Genomic DNA, 23,736 nt, shown 5'->3' with positions numbered 1-23,736 from the left:
ATGGTGAAAGTCCTGACTCTCCAGGATATCCCCTCTGACACCATGCCAGCAGGGAAGTGGAGGGGTACATTGTTGCCAAATGGGTCATAGTCCCCGCTCCCCACATGGTCTCTACTTACTCTACAGGTGGGGCTGGGGGTGGGGACACTCATTAGTGGCTGGTGGGTATGAAAGTCCGGACTCCCTGCTTGGTCTTCTGTGACACCACCCAGGAGGCATGTTGGAATACCTTGCCTAAGCTATCCACTCAGTCTTTGTTGAGTGGACAGATGGGTAGAAGTCTAAGCTATCCACTCAGTCTTTGTTGACATGGGTGGGTCACACAGTGGGCTATATATTTTTCTGTAATGTTTGACTGGAATAGAGTGATTACTTTCTAAAAGTTTTCTGTCTTGCTAGACTCTCCCTTTCCTGGTCCTTTGACTAGAGAGAGCAGGCTTTTGTTGGGTTTTTTTGTTTGTTTGTTTGTTTTTTGTTTGTACTCATTGGCATTTCCAAGTCGCCAGCTTTTTCAGCTCCAAGTCTGAGATATATGACACAAAAAGAAAACCCAAGGAACTCGGGTCCCAATGTCCCTAGCTGGTCTACCATCTTTCCTCCTTTCGGAGTCTTATTATGTTTGAGCAGGTAGGTGGGTAGGTAGGTAGATAGATAGATATATAGACAGACAGACATAGGTTTTTAAATTTTTTTAGTTGTACTTAGCAGGATAAATAGGAAAAAGTACATCTACCCCATCTTCCCAGAAGTGGAAATTCTCCAGCATGTTAATTTTTAACAACACACTGTGTAAAATACAAAATTGTAACAAAGCGATCAAGAGTGTCAAAGCCACCTCCCTGCCCACTTCATTTTTTTCCTGAATGTTATCTCCTCTGTGAATCCGTTCCTGAACTATCAAGTCAGAATGAATTGCTCCTTTCTTTGTGTGTCCACAGCATACTATTTACTTTTCTATAATGCCTTATAATCAACCAATGATGTCATCGTTGGTCATTTAAGCAAAGCAAATTAAGGATGTGGACCATGTGGACTTCTCTGGTGGCACAGTGGTTAAGAATCCACCTGCCAGTGTAGGGGACACGGGTTCAATCCCTGGTCCAGGAAGATCCCACACACCGTGGAGCAACTAAGCCTGAGCACCACAATTACTGAGCCTGTGCTCTAGAGCCCACGAGCCACAACTACTGAAGCCCACATGCTTAGAGCCCATGCTCCGCAACAAGAGAAGCCACCACAATAAGAAGCCCGTGCACAGCAACAAAGAGTAGCCCCCACTTGCTGCAACTAGAGAAAACCCACGAGCAGCAACAAAGACCCAATGCAGCCAAAAGTAAATAAATAAATTTATCAAAGAAAAGGATGAGAACCATGGCAGAGTCATGTTTTGATTCTTAATGTCTGAATGTCTAATAGGTTACATGTATTACAATAACTCACACAGTGTGGGGCATATAGTGGATACTCAATAAATATTTGTTGACTGAATAAGTGAACAAATGAATATTTATTCAGCACTTGCCATATGTTCCAGAACTCAATAAGGGTTTGTTAAATTGGACTAAATTGTTTCCACATCTGTCAGTCTAATCAATCCACAATTATTTCTTCCTATGGGGAAAAGAGAAGCTCACTAAGCATATCCAAAGTGCAATTATTGCAGGTTAGCACTTTTTCCCAATTAACAAGTAATTAACTACCAACTATTTATTTAAAGCTATATGACCAGAACTATGCATGGTACAAAGATAGTGAAAGTCAGGATTCCTGCCCTCAGAAGTATAAAATACATTGTGGAGACTAAAAGATGAGCAAAAATTAAAGAGTAAGTAATCAGTAGTGAAAAAATGAAGTATAAGGAAAGAAAAGAGAATATGGGTAACCTGAATAATTAAAAAGGACTTCATAAAAGAGGCGGGACTTCAGTCAGGCCTTTAAAAAAATGGTTAAGATTTAGTTGCCAGGAGAAAAAAGAGAAGGGCATTTTAGGTTTAGGAACAGTATAGAAAGATAGAACCAAATGTGGGCTAAGCATGGGGATAGAGAGGAATTCACTTTAAAAGAGGAGATAAGGCTGAAAATTAGAGTTTGGAAAAGACTTAGAATTCATATAGCATAGAAAGAGAAATAAAGAAACCACCATTATCTGAACATTAGAGTTTACAAAGATTTTTTCAAACAAGCACTTTCTCATTTAAGCCACAAAATGTCTCTAATGAAATGCAGAGGAGGAACATGAAGTGACTTGAATTTAGATCTTCAGACATTCACCCTTTTGTCATGTACACACCATTCTCTCTATATAATGTTCAAATAACTGGGGGTAGGGAGGTGATCCTGGGGAGCAGGAGGTGATTTTTCCCCAGTGAGATATATCTGACAATATGAAGAAAGATGGATTAAAAAGAAGAGATTAGAAAAGTGATGAAGATCCTAACTAGAATGTCAGCAGCAAATATGCATGAGAAAGGAGTAAATCTAGGAGAGATTCAGAAGAGGATAGATGACTTGAGAGAGGGAGGAGGAAAGGAGTCAAGAAAAAGCTACACTTTTTGTTGTAAGCATTGAGGAAAACACTGGTACCTAGTCAAAGGGATCGGAAAACATAAATAATGAGTTTACATGTGGTCACTGAGTTTCAGGAACTCTATAGGCTTGTAGAAATGCAGGATAAAGGAAAGGTGTCAAGCCAGGGAACAGTGCATGTTGTGCAGTGAGAGCTGCTAAGGCAAAAACAAACCCCTAACTTCTCTGAAGTCTAGAAGCCCAGAGCCACATTTGAACTGCCACCTGCTCAGCTCAACCACGATGGCTACAGGCATCTTGTAGTAGACTACAGTAGCTATAGTTTTTGGCTTCCCAGTACACTTTCCCACTTTGTTTTCTTTCTCTTTAAGTTTATCCTCTGGTCTAGATTGGCTGTCAATCACAGTACCATTCCTTACCCCACACTCCATACCCAAACTACAGAGACAGGATGACTCAAGCAAGGCCAATCAGAATCTTCCCTGATATTGATATACAGTAAAATAGCAACTACAGTTTTTTATTTTCTGTATTCTTGATGCTCTGGCATCTTGGACCTCACTGAGTGGAAGAACTGCCCCCTCCCAGGGTTAGTTAATTCTTAATGAACACTCCTTTCACATGCAAACCAACCAATCTAAAGCCCATACTGTTCAATCACTTCCTTTATCTAATTCTCACAGGCCAAACCAATTTTTCCCTGCTCTAATCAACCCAGGGCCAGGTACCAGACAACTTGGGATAGTTCTAATACCTGAGAAAACCCAATGAAATTTTTCACACTAGCCAAAGCTAAGCCTGCTTACCCAGTCTAACCCATTCTTTCTTGCCAAAACCACAATAGAGTCTTTTGCGCGTGCTTTCCCTTCATTCCTTTTGCCTCCTAACTGACCCCACTGCTTCCCTATGTGACCTTGCATGGCATGGCATGCCCCTCCTCCTGGGAACTGTGAGCAACAAACTACCTTTTCAATGGCAATATTTTCCTGATCTGTTGGCCTCACCATACCTGAAAAATAATAAAATAGATTTTAAAACATACAGATGTTGCAAATTAAAGTTGTTACTGGAAGTCCTAGCCACAGAAATTAGGCAAGAAAATGAAATGAAAAGCATTCAAATTGGAAAAAAGAAGTAAAACTGTCAGTATTTGTAGATAACATGATATTGTATATAGAAAACTCTAAAGACTCCATCAAAACAACTGTTAGAATAAACAAATTCAGTAAATTTGCAAAATACAAAATCACACAAATCTACTGCATTTCTATACACTAATAATGAATGAAATATCAGAGAGAGAATTTAAGAAAACAATCCCACTTACAACTGCATCAAAAAGAATGAAATACCTAGGAATAAATCTAACCAAGGAGATGAAAGACATGTATATTGAAAGCTATAAGATATTAATGAAAGAACTGAAGAAGACACAAGTAAATGGAAAGATATTCTGTGTTCATGGATTGGAAGAATTAATACTGTTAAAATGTTCATACTACCCAAAGCAATATACAGATTCAATGCAATCACTATTAAAATTTCAATGGTATTTTTCACAGAATTAGAACAAATGATACTAAAATTTATATGGTACCAAAAAAGACCTCAAATAGCCAAAGCAACCTTAAGAAAGAAGAACAAAGCTGGAGGTATCATGCTCTTTGATTTCAAACCATATTATAAAGCTATAGTAATTAAAACAGTATGGTATTTGCATAAAAACAGACACATAGATCAACAGAACAGAATAGAGAGCTCAAAAATCAAACCAAGCATATATGATCAGTTAATTTACAACAAAGGAACCAAAAATATACAATGAGGAAAGGACAGTCTCTTCAACAAACAATGTTGGGAAAATTGGACAGGCACATGCAAAAGAATGAAACTGAACCACTATCTTCACCATACACAAAAATTAACTCAAAATAGATTAAAAACTTGAACATAAGACTTGAAACTTAAAACTCTAGAGGAAAACAAAGGCAGTAAGCTCCTAGATTAAGTCTTAGCAATGATTTTTCATATCTGACAGCAAAAGCAAAATCAACAAAAGCAAAATAAACAAGTGGGACTACATCAAACTAAAAAGCTTCTATACAGCAAATGAAACCATCAACAAAATGAAAAGGCAATCTACTGAATAGGAAAAATATTTGCAAATCATAGGGCTAATATCCAAAATATATAAATAACTCATACAACTTAATAACAAAAAAACAAACAATCCAACTAAAAAATAGGTAGAAGACCTGAATAAGTATTTTTCAAGGAAGACATACACATAGCCAATAGGTCCATCAAAAGATGCTCTACATCATTTCATCAGGGAAATGCAAATCAAAGCCACAATGAGATATCACCTCATGCCTGTTAGAATGGCCATTACCAAAAAGACTAGAAATAACAAGTGTTAGCGAGGATGTGGAGAAAAGGAAACCCGCGTGCACTGTTGGTAGGAACGTACATTGGTGCAGCCACTATGGAAAACAGTATGGAGGCTCCTCAAAAAATTAAAAATAGAACTATCATATGATCCAGCAATTCCACTTCTGAGTATTTATTTGAAGAAAACAAAAGCACTTGATATATGCACTCCCATGTTCATTGCAGCACTATTTACAATAGCCAATATATTGGAAACAACCTAACTGCCCACCCATGGATAAATGGATAAAGAAATTGTGATATATATGCAATGGAATACTCTTCAGCCATAAAAAGGAATGAAATCTTACCATTTTCAACAACGTGCTTGGACCTCAAGGGCATTACACCACGTGGACAGAAGGACAAGATGGCAGAGTAGAAGGACTTTGAACTCACCTTCACTCTTCAGCACACCAAAATCACAACTAACTGCTGAACAACCATTGACAGAAAAGACTGAAACCTGCCAGAAAAGATATTTTACATCCAAAGACATAAGGAAGAAACCCAACAAGACGGTAGGAGGAGTGCACTCATGATATAATCAAATCCCATACCCCCCTCCCCCATGACTGACCCACAGACTGGAGAAGAATTATACCACAGAAGTTCTCCCACAGGAGTGAGAGTTCTGACCACCCCCAGTAGGCCTCCCAGCCTGCGGGTCTGGCATCAGGAGAAGGAGCCCCCAGAGCACTTGGCTTTGAAGGCTTGATTGCAAGAACTCCACAGGACTAGGGGAAACAGAGACTCCACTCTTGGAGGGCGCACACAAAATCTTGTGTGCACTGGGACCCAGGGCAAAAGCAATGACTTCATAGGAGCCTAGGCCAGACCTACCTGCTGGTCTAGGAGGTTCTCCTGGGGAGGCAGGGGGCAGCTGTGGCTCACTGTGGGGACAAGGACACTCGTAGTGGAGATATCAGGGAGTAATCAGGCGTGAGCTCTCATGGAGCCTGCCATTTTGGACCAAGACCTGGCCCCACCTATCTGCCTGTGGACTCCAATGCTGGGATGCCCCAGGCCAAACAACTAACAGATAGGGAACACAGCCCCACCCATCAGCAGACAGTCTACCGAAAGACTTCCTGAACTCAGAGTCACCTCTAGACACACCCCTTGATGCAGCCCTGCCCACCAGAGGGCCGAGGTCCAGCTCCACCCCCCAGTGGGCAAGCACTGGCCCCTCCCACCAGGAAGCCAGACACCAGAAGCAAGAAAGCTATGATCCAGCAGCCTTCGAAACCAAGTTCACAAACACAGATCAGAACCTACCCTGGGGGGACTTCCCTGGTGGCACAGTGGTTAAGAATCTGCCTGCCAATGCAGGGGACACAGGGTCAAGCCCTGGTCCGGGAAGATCCCACATGCTGCGGAGCGACTAAGCCCATGCACCACAACTACTGAGCCTGCGCTCTAGAGCCTGCAAGCCACAACTACTGAGCCCTCGTGCCACAACTACTGAAGCCCGCGTGCCTAGAGCCCATGCTCCGCAACAAGAGAAGCCACCACAATGAGAAGCCCTCTCACTGCAACGAAGAGTAGCCCCCGCTCACCGCAACTAGAGAAAGCCTGCACGCAGCAACGAAGACCCAACGTGGCCAAAAATAAATAAATAAATAAATCTTTTAAAATATATACATATATGTATATTAAAAAAAATAATAATAACCTACCCTGGAACCAGCTGGTCCCTGGGCCTTGGGTGAGGAGAGGGGAGTGTACTGCTAGAAGACATAGGACATACCCTATAGACAGCCACTTCTCCAAGGTCAAGAAACATAACTAACCTTCCACATACATAAAAATACAAACAGAAATTTAGAAAAAAATGAGGGCATTATGCCAAGCGAAATAAGTCAGACAGAGAAAGACAAATGCATATGATCTCTCTTACATGTGGAATCTTAAAAAAATAAATTAAATTTTAAAAAAAACAAGCTCATAGATATATAGATTGGTGGTTGCCACAGGCAAGGGTTTGAGGGTGGGAGAAATGGGTGAACTATTTTTTAAGTGTAAAAAGGAAGGAAGGAAGGAAGAAAAGAAGGAAGGAAGGAAGGAAGGAAGGGAGGGAGGGAGGGAGGGAGGGAGGGAGAAAGAAATAAGAACCTCTCCTTGCAGTTAAATGATATGAACTCAGACATGTCTCTATCACTGGGATTTGTTTTCTAAATGTTCCCTTTGTGCTGACATTAGATGCCTCTAAAGATCTACTGAGTTAATTTTTTTGTTATTATTCTCCTACCCAATTGCTTTTCTCACCCACCTTATTCAGTGTCTCTTTGAATCTAATCCCAAAGCCTGTGTTTGTCTTCTCAGACCAAACCTACGGTCGGCATCTCAATCTGTTGATGCTTTCAAAGCCTACCTAAATTCATAACCCCTTTTCCTCAACGTCTTTCCTTTCTAGATTCCCTATTTCTGATAGAACACACCATCCTTCCACATATAAATTCTCAGAACTTGGTGGGCAGCCTTCCCTTCTTCTTTCTTCCTCAAAATCCTGCACACAGGTAGGTCCCTGCATTGCTTCTGCCCTACCTCTGTGCAGCCCTGGGGCCTCCCTCCTGGACCAGAAGCAAGCCTCTCTGCTCTGTGGCTCTCAGTCTTCTGCTCATTTTCCTCCAGAGGATCACTGCAGATCATTCTGAGTATTATGTATGCATGATTGTCTCTGACACTAGACCATGACTGTCTTGAAAAAAAAGAGCTTTGTTTCATGTATCTATGTATTCTGATTTCCTCCACATTTCAGTCTGGAATCAAAAAGTTGCTCAATAAATGCTGGTTGAATTACTTCTTAATTGCATTGACTGCAGTAAATGCAATGGCAAATGAAGACAATGTAAACACAATATTTAAAAGGGAGGATTTTCTTGAGTCTTCTGATTGGTGAAAATTAACGGAAAAATATGATGAGTGGGGTGTGATTAGAATGGCATAAATATATAAAGGGGTAAAAATTCAAGGAACTTGGTAGAAAGATGTTAAAAATGTAGCAAGTTTCCTAGATTGATGGAAATAAAATAAATTTGGAAAATACAAATGTCTTTTAACTTCAAATTATTGGAAGACAATTATAGTATTTCTGTCCCTCAATCAGACTACACTGAAGATTGGACATTTGAAATTATTTGTTTTTAAAATTATAATTGAGAAAAGGTAAAATAAAGTCTTTGTGTATAAAATTAGAAATAAAAAAGTTGTTTCCTCTGGGATTGCTAGGATGCAAATCTATAGCTATAGGTACCCATTTTGCCTACTGTGTGCTGAGAACCTGTCTGCAAAATGAAACTAAGCAGGACAAGCTAAGCCAAGAGATACAGACAACAGGGATAGAGATGGACCCATATCACATCATTTGTATCCTGGATCCTGCCATGCCTAACGCCAGCTGTATCTCTGAACTTTCCAGTTATGAAAGTTACAGATTTCCTCTTTTGGTTTAATATCATTTTAGTTGGATTGCTTTCACTTATAATCAGATGTTCTGATTCAAAATCTCCAAACTCATCATCTTCCCCAAAATCTCCTCTAACCCAGAAAGAGGATTTCCCTCTTTCTGTTAATGAAAACATAACTGTCCCTATCATTCAGTCTTATCTATTCATTCTCCCACATATTCAATCAGTCACTAAATCTCATCATTCTATCCTCTTACATCTCTTTCTTCTATCCCTACCAACAAAAATTTTACCACTTTAATTCAGGTCTTCTTTATTTCTCTCACTTGGCAATAGTATCATACATCACGCATCTCAATGCTCACTTTCTCTCTGGAACCTTTTTTTATCTGCCCTGGCCAAAGCAATCCTCTCGCTCTGCTTTTTCTCCACCCCTACTCTCTTTCAATCATCCTTTTTTTTTTTCCTGTCACATAATTACCATTTCTTTTTAATGGTGAAAACATTTAAGATCTCCTCTCTTAGCAACTTTCAAGTATACAGTACAGTTGTATCAGTTATAATCACCATGCTGTACATTAGATCCCCAGAACTCATTAATCTTATAACTGAATGTTTGTACCCTTTGATTCAGTATCTCCCCATTTCCCCCCCCCCCCCAGCCCTTGGGAACCATGGCTCTACTCTCTGTTTTTCTGAGTTCAGCTCTTTTAGATTCCACATATAAGTGATATCATACAGTATTTGTCTTTCTCCGTCTGACTTATTTCACTTAGCATAATGTCTTCAAGGTTCATCCAAGCTGTCACAAATGGCAGGTTTTCCTTCTTTCTCAGGCTGAATAATATTCCATTGTGTGTGTGTGTTATGTATATATGTGTATATATGTATAATGTATATATACACTTATACATTATATCTTCTTTATCCATCTGTTGACAGACATTTGAGCTGTTTCCTTTCAAAGCCACAAGAGTCTTTCAATCACCTTGAGTCAACTCAGGCATGGTTTTTTCCAGGATGCTTTCCCTGACCTGGTTCTTCTTCTCACAGGTTGTGTTGAATGTCCTCTTCTACAACTTTCTAGCACCCTCTGCTTACCTCCTTCAAAGTTTACCACAATCTGAATCGAAATTATCCAGACTATCTCACTAGTCGTAAAGCTTTTCAAGGGAAAGATCAATGTCTTTCCACCCAGTATATAGTAGAAGCTCAATAAATGATTTTGAACTTTTAAAGTGAACTGTGTTTTCTTCATCCTTGTATCCCCACCACTCAGCACATGTGTGGCACAGAGAAGCAGCTAGATTGACACTGGCTAAGTGAAGAGCCTCCTGCAATAGACTGAATGTGTCCCCCTAAAATGCAAATGTTGAAATCCTAACCATAATGTGATGGTATTAGGAGATGGAACCTTTGATAGGTAATTAGGTCATGAGGGTAGAGCCCTCATGAACGGAATTAGTGACCTTATGAAAGGGCACCTTCTTCTTTTGCCACGTGAGGACACTATGAGAAGGTGCCAGTTTGCAACCCAGAAGAGGGTCCTCAGCAGAACCTGACCATGCTGGTACCTTGAACTCAGATTTCTAGCCTCCAGACTGTGAGAAGTAAATTTCTGCTGTGCATAAGCCACCCAGTCTATGGCACTTTGTTACAGCAGTCAGAACTAACTAAGATACTTCCTTGTCTCCAGTCTGACTGTACTTCTATCCACCCAACTCACCATTTCAGATTAATCTTGGTTCAAAACCTCAATTGGGGGCTTCCCTGGTGGCGCAGTGGTTGAGAGTCCGCCTGCCGATTCAGGGGACATGGGTTCGTGCCCCGGTCCGGGAAGATCCCACATGCCGCGGAGCGGCTGGGCCCGTGAGCCATGGCCGCTGAGCCTGCGCGTCCGGAGCCTGTGCTCCGCAACAGGAGAGGCCACAACAGTGAGAGGCCCGCGTACCGCAACGACAACAACAAAAAAACCTCAATGGTAATTAATGATTCCAACAATGCTTTCATTAGCACCTTAGAATACCTTTGCTTTTCCTCCTCACCCAAGTTGCCAATTCTTCACAACTAATTGTGAATCTTCTCCGTACGTGCTCCATAACACCATCATGAACGTTTACTTAATCCTGCCAAATATCTCCATATGAACTAAAGGCTGTCTGACCTCAGCTGGGTCCCTTGCATTGCTCAGCAACCCTTATATTTATCTTCAACTGACTCCTATCAAATTCCCCACAGCAGCTGCTACAAAGTTTTTCCACTCTCCTTAAGCCCCGGATTCAACCCCTACTCCCCTCATGCTCAGCAAAAGCTCTCCTCTTCTACATAACTGAGAACACGATATTATGACCATGAGATGACTTGGCTTTCTTCATCCTCAACTCAAAACTCTTCTATCCTTTTATCTATACAGCTCTTCTCAGCTCACGTCCCAGTGAAAGAAGTGCCCACCCTCCTTTCCAAAGCCAAATTCTCTATCCATACTGTACCAATTATACTGAATACTGAATAATATAATAATAATTATTATTATTATTAATTATAGTTAGTATTAATAATACTAATAATAATTAATATTATTATGAATAATAATACTAATAATATAATAATAATATACTGAGATCCTGAATAATATCCTCCAAATTGACAAGGAACTTTGAGATAGAAAAACAAAGCAGGTAATTCCATAAAGTGCAATGATGAAGTTTGTCATGGGTAACCTACACACAGGCAGGAAGGATCAGGCTGACGGGATGATCCAGAGGCATTCGCAGCTGCATTTTGCACCACGGAAAGGGGCATTGGGGGATATAAAGGGGCCAAAGCTAAACACGGAATCTGACTACCAAGTGAGAAGCATGACCACACCGACGGGGACCGGGGATTTTCCCCTCCCCCAGGGATCTCAGGACCATTAACCATCTGTATCAGCATAAGGCATTCTTCCAATTTTCACATCAGATGAAGACAAGGGTAAAAGTTGATGGGGAACCTATCCTTGTAAGTTAAGCTAAAGCTGAGTCACACAGAAAGGGGAGGGGGTAGGGCTGTGGACCTAAGATGGAGATGACAAAATGGAGTCAGTGTGGTTCAGCCACACATGGCCATGCCACGTGGCTTGCCCATCTTAGTTCCCCAACCAGGGATTGAACCTGGGCCACGGCAGTATAAGCACTGAGTCCTAACCACTGGGCCACCAGGGAATTCCCTTAAGAAGAATTTTGTCTGAACAAGAAGGACAAGATTGGGTCCAGAAAGGAAGAGCATACAACAGTATCAGCTGAAACTCCTTCCCCATCAGAAAGTCCAGGCTGACACCAGGTCCTCTGAGGAAGTGTTTAATTGGACAATTTTGAGAATCTAATGTCATGTATGCAGATGCAAATGTTTGAAATGTTTGAGTTGTTTACAGTATAGTTTGTGCCAGACAGGCTCCCATGCCAAGCCAGAACACAGCCTCCCATTATTCCTCTGGGCTCAGTTTCTAAAGATGTTTCAGGGCTCTCTGAGACTTGTAAATTTCCACATCCAAAGGCTCATTTGTGTTTTCAAGGCAGAGTCATTCTTCCCCTCATGAGCAGACATCAGTCCTTCCCCTGCCAATCTCTGTTACTGCCTGCTCTGGTTCAGAAAAGGCTTTGGAGAAATTATTTGAGAGGTAATTACTCCATCTCTAGAAATTTTAGTAGTTTGGGGAAAACTAAAACAAAGGAAAAGTCAGACTCTTGATCCCTGCCTGGAAATTGGGTCTTAGCTGATGTAATTATTTCGAGAACTGTTTCTGTTATTCACTGACCCAGGAAAACACAGCTTATCATTAGCTCAGCGAATAGACAATTCCACCTTAACATACCCCCTATAAGGCAGCAGTTCTTGATCGGGAGGATAAACAAGGATACACCACAAGTGGACACTCGGGAATCCGTTCATCTTTAAGAATTGAACCATCCACACTCTGCCTTGAAAATGCAACGCAAAAAAAAAAAAAAAAATTGTCATTATCACAAATTGTTAATGATGCCTTCGCTATATCCTCTTCCTATTATCAAATACCTTCTTCAAGAAAAAATTTTACGTTTAAAATTCTAAATTGGAAATACACATGAAGACTATTGTTCATGTATCATGTTAAGGATACTCAATTCAAGAATAAAACTTTGCCACTAGTTTTACATTTGATAAGCTTATTTGTTTTATCCAATGGTCTCCATTGGATAAAAAGTCATAAGAAAGTTATTAGCATTTATTAATGAGTTCATTCATTTATTCATACTACAGACATTTGATTGATTACCTATTATGCTAAGAGCAACTGCAACTGTTTCAGATATACAGAGATAAAGAATATGTCGTCCTAGGCCTTAGGAAGCCAGTGAAAGAGGAAGGCAAATGACTGCAATACAAAGACAAAAGGAAACAGATTCTCAAGTACTAACAATAAAGTACAGTTGACCCTTGAACAACATGGGTATGAACTGTGTCTGTCCACTTATAGGTGGATTTTTTTCAATAAATACTGCAGGTACTACAGGATCGAAGGTTAGCTGAATCTGAGGATGCAGAACCACAGATAGGTGGGGCTAACTGTAAAGTTTCTCTCGGATTGCCGACTGCTGTGGGGTTGGTGCCCCTAACCCCCAAGTTGTTCAAGGGTCAAGGTAATGATAAAGTATTTCAGGATTATCACAGGAGAGAACAAGGAAGCAATAACGGAGAAGATAATATTTCAGCTCAGCCTTGCAGGATACATGAATTTGCAGAGTTGTATGGTGGGAAGGGTATTTAAAGAACAACCATGAGCAAAGATGTGAACATTTATAACATGTTCCCCAGAAATGATTTAAAAAAAAAATTCTGGCGTATAAAAAGCTGAAGTATTATAAAGCACCAGGGAGAAATTTAAACACACACATGCATACAAGAAGTGTATTCCCAGTCCCATTTCAGACATAGTGATTCAGAACCCACAGAGTTAGATGGGGACCAGGAATCAGTATTTTTCAAATCTTCCCAGGTCATGATGTGCACTCATGATGTGATCTGATACACATACATAGAATACATGGAGGAACCTAGTAGGTGTCATGGGCTGAATCGTGCCCCACCACAGTTCATATGTTTAAGCTCTACTACCCAGTGCCGCAGAATGTGACTATATTTGGACGTAAGGACTTTAAAGAGGTAATTAAGTTAAAATGGGGGCATGGGGGTGGGGCTAATACAATCTGACTGAGGTCCTTATAAGAAGAGGACATTTGGACACACAGAGACACCAGGGATGCACACGAACAGAAAGTAAATGACCATGTGAGGAAACAGCAAGAAGATGGACATCTGCAAGCCAAGGAGAGAAGCCTCAGAAATCAAACCTGCTGACACCTTGATCTTGGAGGTCCAGCCTCTAGAACTGTGAGAAAATACATTTCTACTGTTTAAGCCACCCACTCTATGGTATTTTGTTTTGTCAGGCCTAGCGAACTAATACAGTAAGTGAATGCACCAGGAACGTACTGAGAAATACATTTTAATGCCATATTAGGAGTTTAGACTTTCTTAGGAGTTTAGACTTTATTCCGCAGACAATTTCTCAAAATGTAGGTCTTTTGAGAAGGGAAGTAATATGATCCAGCCTATGATCCAACTCTTGAAGCAGTGTGGAAGACGAAGTAATTTAAAAGATTCTGCCTGGCCAAGGCAAGAGACAATAAGGGATATGACTAAAGTCATGATAGAAAGGATGGGGGGATAAAAAAAACAGAAAATTTCAGGTGCTATCACAGGTAGACACAACAGCATCTGGTGACTTAATAATGTGGGAAGATGAGGAAAAGGAAGAGTTAAGGCTAACCTCCCAGATTTTGACCCTGTTTTGTACCCTATATTTCAGATACGTCACATTACCTACTATCTCATAGACTGAGATGCCATTAACCAAAATAGAAAACCCAGAAAGCATATTTGGGAATGAAATTGATGGGTTGAAAACCGGAGAACAGAAATCAGAAGGACGTCAAGTGTACAGCTAGAGATCTCTTGAGAATAGAGGAGCTCTTTAGAGCCACATGGCAATGAGAGCACTGAGCTCACTTCCGTCATCACTCCCGTCCTTACAGCAACAAAGAAAATGAGCAAACTGAAAACCAACGACTCTCCTTGGAGCAGAGAAGTGAGGGTGCAAAGCAAACCACCACTCTAAAGTCTAGAGAGACAGGAAAATCCAGAGAGTCACAGCCCAGATCTGCTTATCTGGAGCAGAAGCCACTGGACCCATAAAGTCTAAGAATACCTCAACAGTAACTTTAACAAATTGCTGGAGACTGAGTATGGCCTACCTTGAGAGTGAGAAACTCCTAAGGCCACAGGCTTGGGGAAGGACGGGGGTGATTTCCAACAATTTCAGGTAATCACGAAACAGCTATTACAAAGGTGCAAAGACAGGAGGGAACACACCAATGAAAAAAGTAATAATGATAGTGGCTAATATTGACTGAGCAGGCCTGTCCTAAATGTTTATATTTCTTAACCCTACAGCAAACCTATAGGATAATGCACTGGTTTTCTATTGCTGCTGTAACAAATTACCACAAAATTGGTGGCTTAAACAATACAAAGTTATTATCTTACAGTTCTGTAGGTCAGAAATCCAGCACTGGACTCACCAGGTAAAATCAAAGTGTTGGCAGGGCTGCATTCCTTCCAGGGGCTCTAGGGAAGGATCTTTGCCTTTTTCAGATCCTAATGGCCACCCATATTCCTTGTCTCATGGCCTCCTTCCTCCATCTTCAAAGCTGACAACATTGCATCTCTCTGGCCATTCTTCCATAGTCACATCTCCCTAACTCTCTGATCCTCTTCTGCCCCCATCTCCCACTGTTAATTAGGCCCACCACACAATCCAGGATATGGATTTCAAGTCAGATAATGAGCAATCTTAATTCCATCCACAGCCTTAATCCTCCTTTGCCACATAACCTACCATATTCACAGGTTCCAGGGATTAGGGCATGGGCATCTTTGGGGGAGGACATTATTCTGCCTACCACTGATAGTTAGAATTATTTTTCCCATTTTACAAAGGAAGAAACTGAGGCATAGAGAGGATATGTAATTGGTCCAAGGTCACACAAGTGTTGGTGACAGAGCTGAAATCTGAACCCAAGAAACTGACTTCAGATCCTATTTTCTTAACTGTTAAACTACAGCAAATATAGGGTGCTAGTGAGTGGTTAGTTTAAGTGGTAAACCCTAAAATTTAGGCTGAATAAGTAGTGAAATGAAGTCTGAATAGTGCTGACTTCCATGATTTGCCCTCTGCTTCCCAAAGAACTAAATTGGGGTTTGTGATCCTCCATTCATTCCCTAGTCCTCCTATGGCCCCTGGTTTTCTGTAAGTCTTATCTCAGAAAAGCTAATGAAAAGAAAAACCCTATAAAAGAACAGCCAGATGTTTCAGATGGTAAATTTTGCGATACAATACACACGGTATTAATGATTTAGAACATTTAACCAAATGTAACAAATGCATCTTCAGATTAGTCACAGATAACATAGATCCAAAGTATTTTGATAATGGTAAAAGAACCTCAAAACGATGTTCTGGGAACAAAAAGGACATATGAAGGTGGAAGATTAATTATATGAGCCACTTGACAGCATGGTGAAAGAGAAGATGTTTTCTTTTTACCATTTCAATCAATTACAAAGCTAATTGAAAACATGGCCTAAACCAGAGGATCAAAGCACAAGACCAGCAGGACTCTCAAATTCACTGAATTCTTCGTTAAACTTTTTTTACAATCTTTCATAAATGTTTGAAGAAGAAATGAGTTTTCTGTGAATAAGAGACCATATATATACATATATAATCATATATCTTACACATATATATTCATATACAACATAAAGAATTTTTTGATAAACATTTAATACACCGTATTATTGAAACTTTCTATATCCCTGTTCACCCTTATGAATTATATTCTTCAACCTCATGAACTATATTATTCAAATCTTACCATTTGTCTTTTGTACGTTACCATCTGGCTTTTGTCTGCTTGATATGTCATATAAACAACAGATCTTAAAGTGTCCTATAAATTGTTTTGGTCAAGTCAGACAGAGAAAGACAATTATCATATGATATTGCTTATATGTGGAATCTAAAAAAAGGCTACAAATGAACTTATTTACAAACAGAAATAGAGTCACAGATGTAGCAAACAAACTATGGTTACCAAGGGGGAAGGGGGGAAGGGATAAATTGTAAGACTGGGATTGACATATACACACTATTATATATAAAAGAGATAACCAATAGGACCGACTGTATAGCACAGGGAACCCTACTCAATACTCTGTAATGACCTATATGGGAAAAGAATCTAAAAAAAGAGTGGATACATGTATATGTATAACTGATTCACTTCGCTGTACAGCAGAAACTAACACAACATAGTAAATCAACTATACTCTAATAAAAATTAATATTTTTAAATTGTTTTGGTCACTTTCTCATACTTCTGACCATTTCCTTTATATTCTTTGAAGATAAATATGTTTAACTGCCTGGCCCATAAAATGTCCCAGCTATTCTGTCTTCCTTGTAGATTTTATCTTTCATCAACTCTAGATCTGGTATAATGCTCTTTGCTTTGAATTACACTTGGTTTCTTTTTAATAATGATGTGGAGCTCAAGGTCCATAAACGTTTCTGGTTTTCCCACCCCGGCCCACTATGTTGATGGATTTACACTGATGACTGTCTCTTGTGGGTCCCACCAGGGGCAGTGCCAGTGCTGGGCTTATCTCTCCATTTCACAGCTGAGCTGTGGCCAGTGTCCTACCTGTAGGTGCTTCAGAAGAAGCAAAGGTAGCTAGATGGATTTAATTGAAAATCATTACATTCAATGTGCTGTAAATGGCCTCAAATAATTAGGGGATCCAGGTCCAGATCCCCATTTTCTTATTTGATACTCAACGTGGAAAAGTCTTCACATATAATACAATCAATGTAGACGTAGCTTACTGCAGATGTATCTTGCTTTAAGCAAACCCCATATTGAAAGTCTGGACTCATCCAGATAATATGTTAAGGAATGATTAATAGTTCACTTTGTAAAGGGGTTATTTGCCTCTTGGAAGATTTAATCATAAGATTTTTTTATATTGCAGACTCTCCTATTACATTTTAAGTATTATTTGATTTCCACAGCAATTCTCTATATACAACCCTTCATAACCATCCCTACTGCACATAGCAGAGTTGGTGCTGAGGATCCTTTCCATCACTGCCTGTCTCGCCAGAGATCTTGGCTCTGTTGGCCTTCAAATATCATCTGCTTTATTCTTACTTTTACATGATGGACATGGTGGGAGGTGGAGGGGACTCATTGTAAACCGCCAAGGTTCCGATACAATGGACAGAGCAGTGGGCTGAAACTCCGAAGGCCTAGAGTTCTTGCCAGTTATGGGATCTGAGGCAAACTACAGCCTCCTTAATACCCAGATTTTTAGTTTACAAGAGAAAGATAATAGTGCCTGCCTGCACATGCTTCTGAGGGTTCATATAAAAATTATTTTTAAATATAAGGTGCTATGCTAATATATCCTTTTTTCCAAGCAAGTCTAATGCCACGACCCTAAGAGAACACTACATCAGTTTAACTTTTTCTCTGTTAGCAACTGTTTCTCACAGAATTCATTAAAAGTTCTGAAAATTCCTCCTAATCATTATCCTTTTCATTTTATCTTACTCTACATCTGTTATTCTTCCCTTAGTTCAAAGTCTCCCAACACTTTCTCTGCAAAATAAGATCAAACCCTCTGCACAGCACCTCTAAACAATCACCTATTTGTCTCTCCCTGACAAGCTGAATAAGATGAGAAACCAAAGCTTGTGATACCCTTACCACTAAAGAAATACGTCATTTGGAAGGGCCAGCTCAAATTTCCTCTCTGCATTCCAAATCTGCCTATACCTGTGCTTTAAGCAACCAGTCCTCTCTGCTACACTCCTGTCATTTGCTCATCTTTGTTCCTTTCAACCACTCCTGTCTGTGTTGCTCTGTTTTGATTTTTCTTGATGGTTTATAAAAACCCCTCATTGTCTGCATATCTAACTTTGTTCCTTCACTAGAACTTACATAATATTTAGAGTTCTAAAGATCTCACCTGAAATATAAGGGTCATTAGTTAAGTCTCATGTGGTTTTTTTTTCTTCTTTTTAAGTGTTTTATTGAATTGATTTGTCTTTTTAGACTGTGGACCTGTCATAAAGTTTGGCCAGTCTTGGCTATATGACGTCACAGTGCAGCTACAGTCAAGGCTGTACACCAGGGATCTCCCCTGGATGTTCCAAAGTTGTCTCACTGTCTTTCTGCCAAAACCTCTTCCTCATCTGGTGTGTATTACCCTCATTAGTGGCATCTCCATCCACCCAGGTAAGCAATTCCAAAGCCTCAGAATTATTTTCAACCTTATTTCCCACATGCAGCTAGTCATTAAATCCTGCCTTCCCTATATTCTGAATATCTCTCAGACTTAATGCTAGCTTAGACCTTATCCTATTTCGTTTGGACTATAGCAACAGCATCCTCATTTTCTTCTGGCCTCCTGGCTTTTCCCTCTCTAGTTCCTCTGACATACTATTGCTGGAGCTATTTTCTAAAGGAAATCCAATCATAGCACTCCTCTGCTTAAAAATTCAGCTTAAAAACTCTTAAAGATTATCTAGGCTGTGATAAAGCCTGAATAACATGACATTCAAGGACCTTTCTTCTCTGGCCCCAACCTCACAAGACCTCTTTACTACAGATGCACCCAACCCCTATCTCCCGCTGGGAGTGCCACGCTCAGACTGCCACCATTTCTTTGCCCATGTAGTTCTCTGTGCTTAGAACAAACACACTTCTCCCTCCTCTTGGCCTTCAGGCTTCGAAATCCAGTTCAAAATTCACCTGCTCTGTGAAGTCTTTCTAAGTTCTCACCACACCTCTCTCCTGGGAGAATGAGTGGCCACTACTTCCACATCACCCTGTGCTGCAAGTATTTGTGGATGGATCACTTTCCTACGTAAACTCGGTATCTCATTCATCTTTATCTGGCACACAGTATGCACTCATTAAATGGTTACTGACATTAATATGCGCTGAGTAAAAGAATAACTAAAGAAAAATTCCACAGATCTAGAAGCACACCGGTCCTCCTTCTTAGCTGCATTAAAGAAACACGGCCCAGGGATAAAGGAAAGGACTGATAATCTGATGTAGCAAACACATGAATGGGTGGTTTGTTTTTAAAACCGAAGTGGTTTAGGGAGGGCAGGGGGAGAAGAAAGTATATTTTAAAGCTCGAGCTCCAGGGCAAGTAAGAAAAATTGTTGCTTTAATGTTTTTTTCATAATATTGTGAGCAATGGGAAGGTCTATTCCATCACACCCGCCTTCAGGGCAGAAAGTTTCAGCCTCCTGAGCTAAATCAAACTGGCACCGGCTCTCTCTGTTTTTCAAGCAGTCGCAATTGGTCTCTGCCTTCTAGGAGACTAAACTTGACTGCCAAAGAAGACACAAAATAATTTCCCAGTTACTTTATGGGCCTCTCTTTTCCTCTTTTGCTCTTGTCAATTAATTATAAGAGTGCTGGAAATTCATCTTGCATTTCTGCCCCTACGTTACACTGAGGTAGGCATTGTACTTTGTCTGCGTTAGGAGTTGTCATTAGGCTGGGAGGCAGCAACTAGCCCAAGAAACAACACTCTTTGGTACTCAGAGTTTGAAGCCCTTAGGAGCCACTCACCCACATAGCTTTTGATGTCATCCTTTTTACACTCCCTGGATTGTTAAATCTGAACACGTTTAAAATTAGGATGCATGTGCATCTAGGTCAAAATATCAGAGTCTAGAGTACCAATGGAACTCAATAATTTGCAAAATGATATAACAAACAATTCTCTATAGTTCAGTCTTAATCATTCCACCCCTGAGTTCCCATTCTAAATTTACTTACCCACAATGCCCAAGAGTTTAATATACTACCTGGAACACACACAGAGACCACATTTGACAACATTACAAGGCTTTCCTAGCAGGAAATGTCTATATTTCTGGCAGAAACCCTGCCTCCATCTGCCTGTGTTTTGAATGCCTGACTTTCCCATTTCCCAAGCACTGTTTCCATTTAGGAAGGTTCAATAGGGATCACAATTGTACCTAGCACTTGGGTTTATAGTGAGGAATACATGGGGCAATACAAGTAAAAAGGTTAAATATAACAGTGCTTGGTGAGTGGTCAGTGCCCCATAAATATCACCTCTGTTACATTCCATGCCGGAACCACATGTGACCCCATAATTGGACCTTTGAGAGAAGAATCAGAGAAAGTGGGTCTTTTTCACCAAGCACCATGTTTGACTTCACTTCTCCCAATAGACTTGAAAGAAATGAAGTAGGCAACATTAATTTTACTTTACTTAACATGTTTGGGACTTTGTGTTTGTGAAATGTAGCATGCAAGAAATATTTCAATATGTATGTAAAATGACTTTTTAAGTGCCTTTAAAAAATCTCTAAGGACCTTCCGTTTCCAAAATGTTGTATCTATGATAACTAATCTCAAATGCAGGCAAATTAATAGTGATATAACTCCCTAGATATACTGAAAATATATGGCATTGTCAGGCTGGTTGTATTGGAAACAAGTTAGAGCCAGGACCAGGAACCTGGGGCAATGCACAAAACAATCTTGCCCTTCTTTCTCCCCTCCAGCCCAGAGTCTATAATTCTCATCTCAAGCTCCCAGGTTCTTTTGTAGCAGATGTGGAGAGGATGAGGAATGTGTTGGAATTTGCAGAGAAAACAGTGGAGCCAAAATTCTACAGAATCCCAAGTAGAGCAGCTGAAGTGAGCAGGCTTCATGAAATCACCTGCAATTTCGCCTTTTAACTGATAAAAGAGAATCCTAGAAGTCTAACTCAAGAAGGGGCCCTACCTAACCTCCTGCATCTTGGAGAGTAAGAAACTGAGACCTAAAGAGATCAAGTAACACGTCTAAAGTCATCCAGCTTTTCTGAAACCTGGGTCTGGAAACCTAGAAGTGATGCAGTGACCAATCGAATTAAAGCAGTCTCAACCTATGTCACTTCCAAAGGGTCTGCACACCGATAAATGCCTCTCTTTTCCTCTCTGAACTATATTCAGCCTTCTTCAGTCACCCACAGACCAGCCAGCACTTGTCTCAGGAAGACAGACACGATCCTCCACAATCCTGAATTCAAAGAGACATCTGGTTTTACAAACAAGTTACTAAAAGCAGAGTCATGTGGTACTACCTTCAGATTCATCCTTATCTTTCAGAAATACATTAAATAATATTATAGTAACAATGATTCTCCAACGTAGAAAACAAAACTCAAGAAAAAACAAAAAAAGCCTAGGCATACTTTGCTTTAAGCAATGCATATAGGAAAATCTACTTAGAGTGGAAATATGAGGGGGTGCTTCTGGTGATTATTTTCTTTTGAAACAGCATAGAATAGAACTTTTAAGTAGCCACAGTCAGAATGACTCCATTTACAAGAGTGCCACATTCACACAGCTTTTGGGAAACTACCAGAAGAGAAGAGCTGTAAGCCTGTGTCTCCACTGCCTCCTCGTCGTGTGTATTTATATCCATTCATGTATTCCTTCATTCAGCTCTACTTCATGTGTACTCATTCATTAATTCACCAGTTCTCCCTCATAGGAACTCACTCATTCATTCAATTGCTCACTTGAGTACTACCGAGTACCTGAGAAGTCCGACAGGGGCTCTGCCCCCCGTGTAACTTAAGAGCCTGCGTGGAGCCTAGACGTACACACCAAAAATGAAAGTACAAGATAAAAGGCGAAAAGAACCACAAAGGAGACCCGATAAAGCAACCTGGAGGCTCAGGGAAACTCGGTGCTAGTTCCAGAAGCGGGCGAGGAAGCTCCTGGGCGGCTTGGGGCGGGGCACCTCCCCTCCCCGAGACAAGAGGGAAAGGAGACATCACGCCCGGCTCGCTGCCCTCCGTGCACAGCATCTCCCTCCATCCCGGCGGCCGCACGCGTCTTCCCCATTGCTGGGCCCTTGTCGCGGAAGCCGCACGCCCGGCCCGACTCCCGGTGGCCTCCCTACCCTGTCCGTCAGTCGCTCCCACGAATGGGTGACTTGGGAAGTCCACACCGGGGCCGGCACCGCCTCGGCCCGCCCGCCGGGAGGAGCCGGGCCCAGCCGCCCGCAGGCACGGCCCGGCCAGCGGCGCACGCACCTGGTCGGCTGTTCGGGCTGCGGCGGCGTCGCCGGCGGCGCCCAGGGTCACGCTGCCGGGTATCCGCGGTCCTGCCCGCTGCGCACTGGGCGGGAAGGCGGGGCGCAGCGGCCCGGGACGCTGGGCGCGGGCGGGAGGGCCCGGCGCGGCGCCGCCTCCACCACGCCCGCGGGCCTCGCTGCGCCTCGGGAGACCTGAGGGCCGCGGGCCGAACAGCTGGTGCCTCACCTTCTGGCTCTGGCTCCTGTTAGAAAATCAGTGTCCCACCCTGGGTCCTGGGCCCCGCGGCCTTGCTTTATTTAGGGGCCAAAGCGCCCGTGCGTCGCCCTCAGGCCCTCGCGGGTCTCTGGGCGGCGGAGGTTTCAAGAGCTGTAACCTCCGGTGGGCCGAAGGGCTTGGCCAAGGTGTCCTGTGCTTTCATGAGTGGCCGTGCAGGTAGGGAAGGAAGGGGTTGTGGAGCTGAAAGGAAAGCGTGAAAGGTGTTTTTCTGTCTCTGCGCCTGCATAAGGGCGTCTGGAAACCCCATGCTTTGTAAGCGTGGATAGGATACGCGTTTATTAAACCGTTATTGTCCCATCCTGCTGGGCAGGATTGTCAGAGAGGCGGTGACGATGGAAGGTGGACAAGAGGACCCGAACTGGGAGATCAGAAAGAGTCCTGTCTCTTTGGTTTAGGCGTTAATTATATGAGACTCGCCTGATTACCCAGCGTAGCTTATCTCAACGAGTCACTCGCATCGCTGGTCACAAGTTTCAATGTTTTCTGTTTTGATAAATTTGAATTCCTTTGTTTAACCACACTCTTATCAAATACAAACAGTTATCTTTGTGAAACACGGAGCAATTCAGGTCTCCTCTTTAACCAGGGGAGAAAAAAAAAAAAAAAAAAACCTTTTAATTAAAAAAGAAAAAACACGTGCTCACTGGGAACTTAAAAAAGTACAAAACTTGCAATGTCCATTTACCTGCATACACTTGACCCCCAGTTAACAATCTCTCTAAACTTTAATAACCCCGTTGCCCACCGAATAAAGTGTGAACTCAGACATTCAGAGTAGTTCTTCACAATGTGACCCTGGCCCACCTTT

At 41.4% G+C, this 23,736-nt stretch overlaps 1 protein-coding gene and 1 non-coding gene across 4 annotated transcripts in view; both read right to left on the bottom strand.

Moving 5' to 3' along the window:
• CPQ (carboxypeptidase Q) overlaps positions 1 to 22,486 on the bottom strand; it is a 520,356-nt gene extending 497,870 nt beyond the window's left edge. For all 3 annotated transcript variants that reach the window (XM_060115780.1, XM_060115781.1, XM_060115782.1), the window contains exon 1: positions 22,280 to 22,486. The gene's annotated coding sequence lies outside the window, so the exon portion shown is untranslated. The remainder of the gene's footprint in view (positions 1 to 22,279) is intronic.
• Positions 11,498 to 11,569, bottom strand: TRNAI-UAU (transfer RNA isoleucine (anticodon UAU)). Its single transcript has one exon. It is a non-coding gene; the product is annotated as a tRNA-Ile (tRNA).
• Positions 22,487 to 23,736: the final 1,250 nt, after the last annotated feature.

Source organism: Mesoplodon densirostris, chromosome 13, assembly GCF_025265405.1.
Source record: "Mesoplodon densirostris isolate mMesDen1 chromosome 13, mMesDen1 primary haplotype, whole genome shotgun sequence".
Taxonomy (NCBI): Eukaryota; Metazoa; Chordata; class Mammalia; order Artiodactyla; family Ziphiidae; genus Mesoplodon; species Mesoplodon densirostris.
This window is presented reverse-complemented; position numbering and strand designations above follow the sequence as displayed.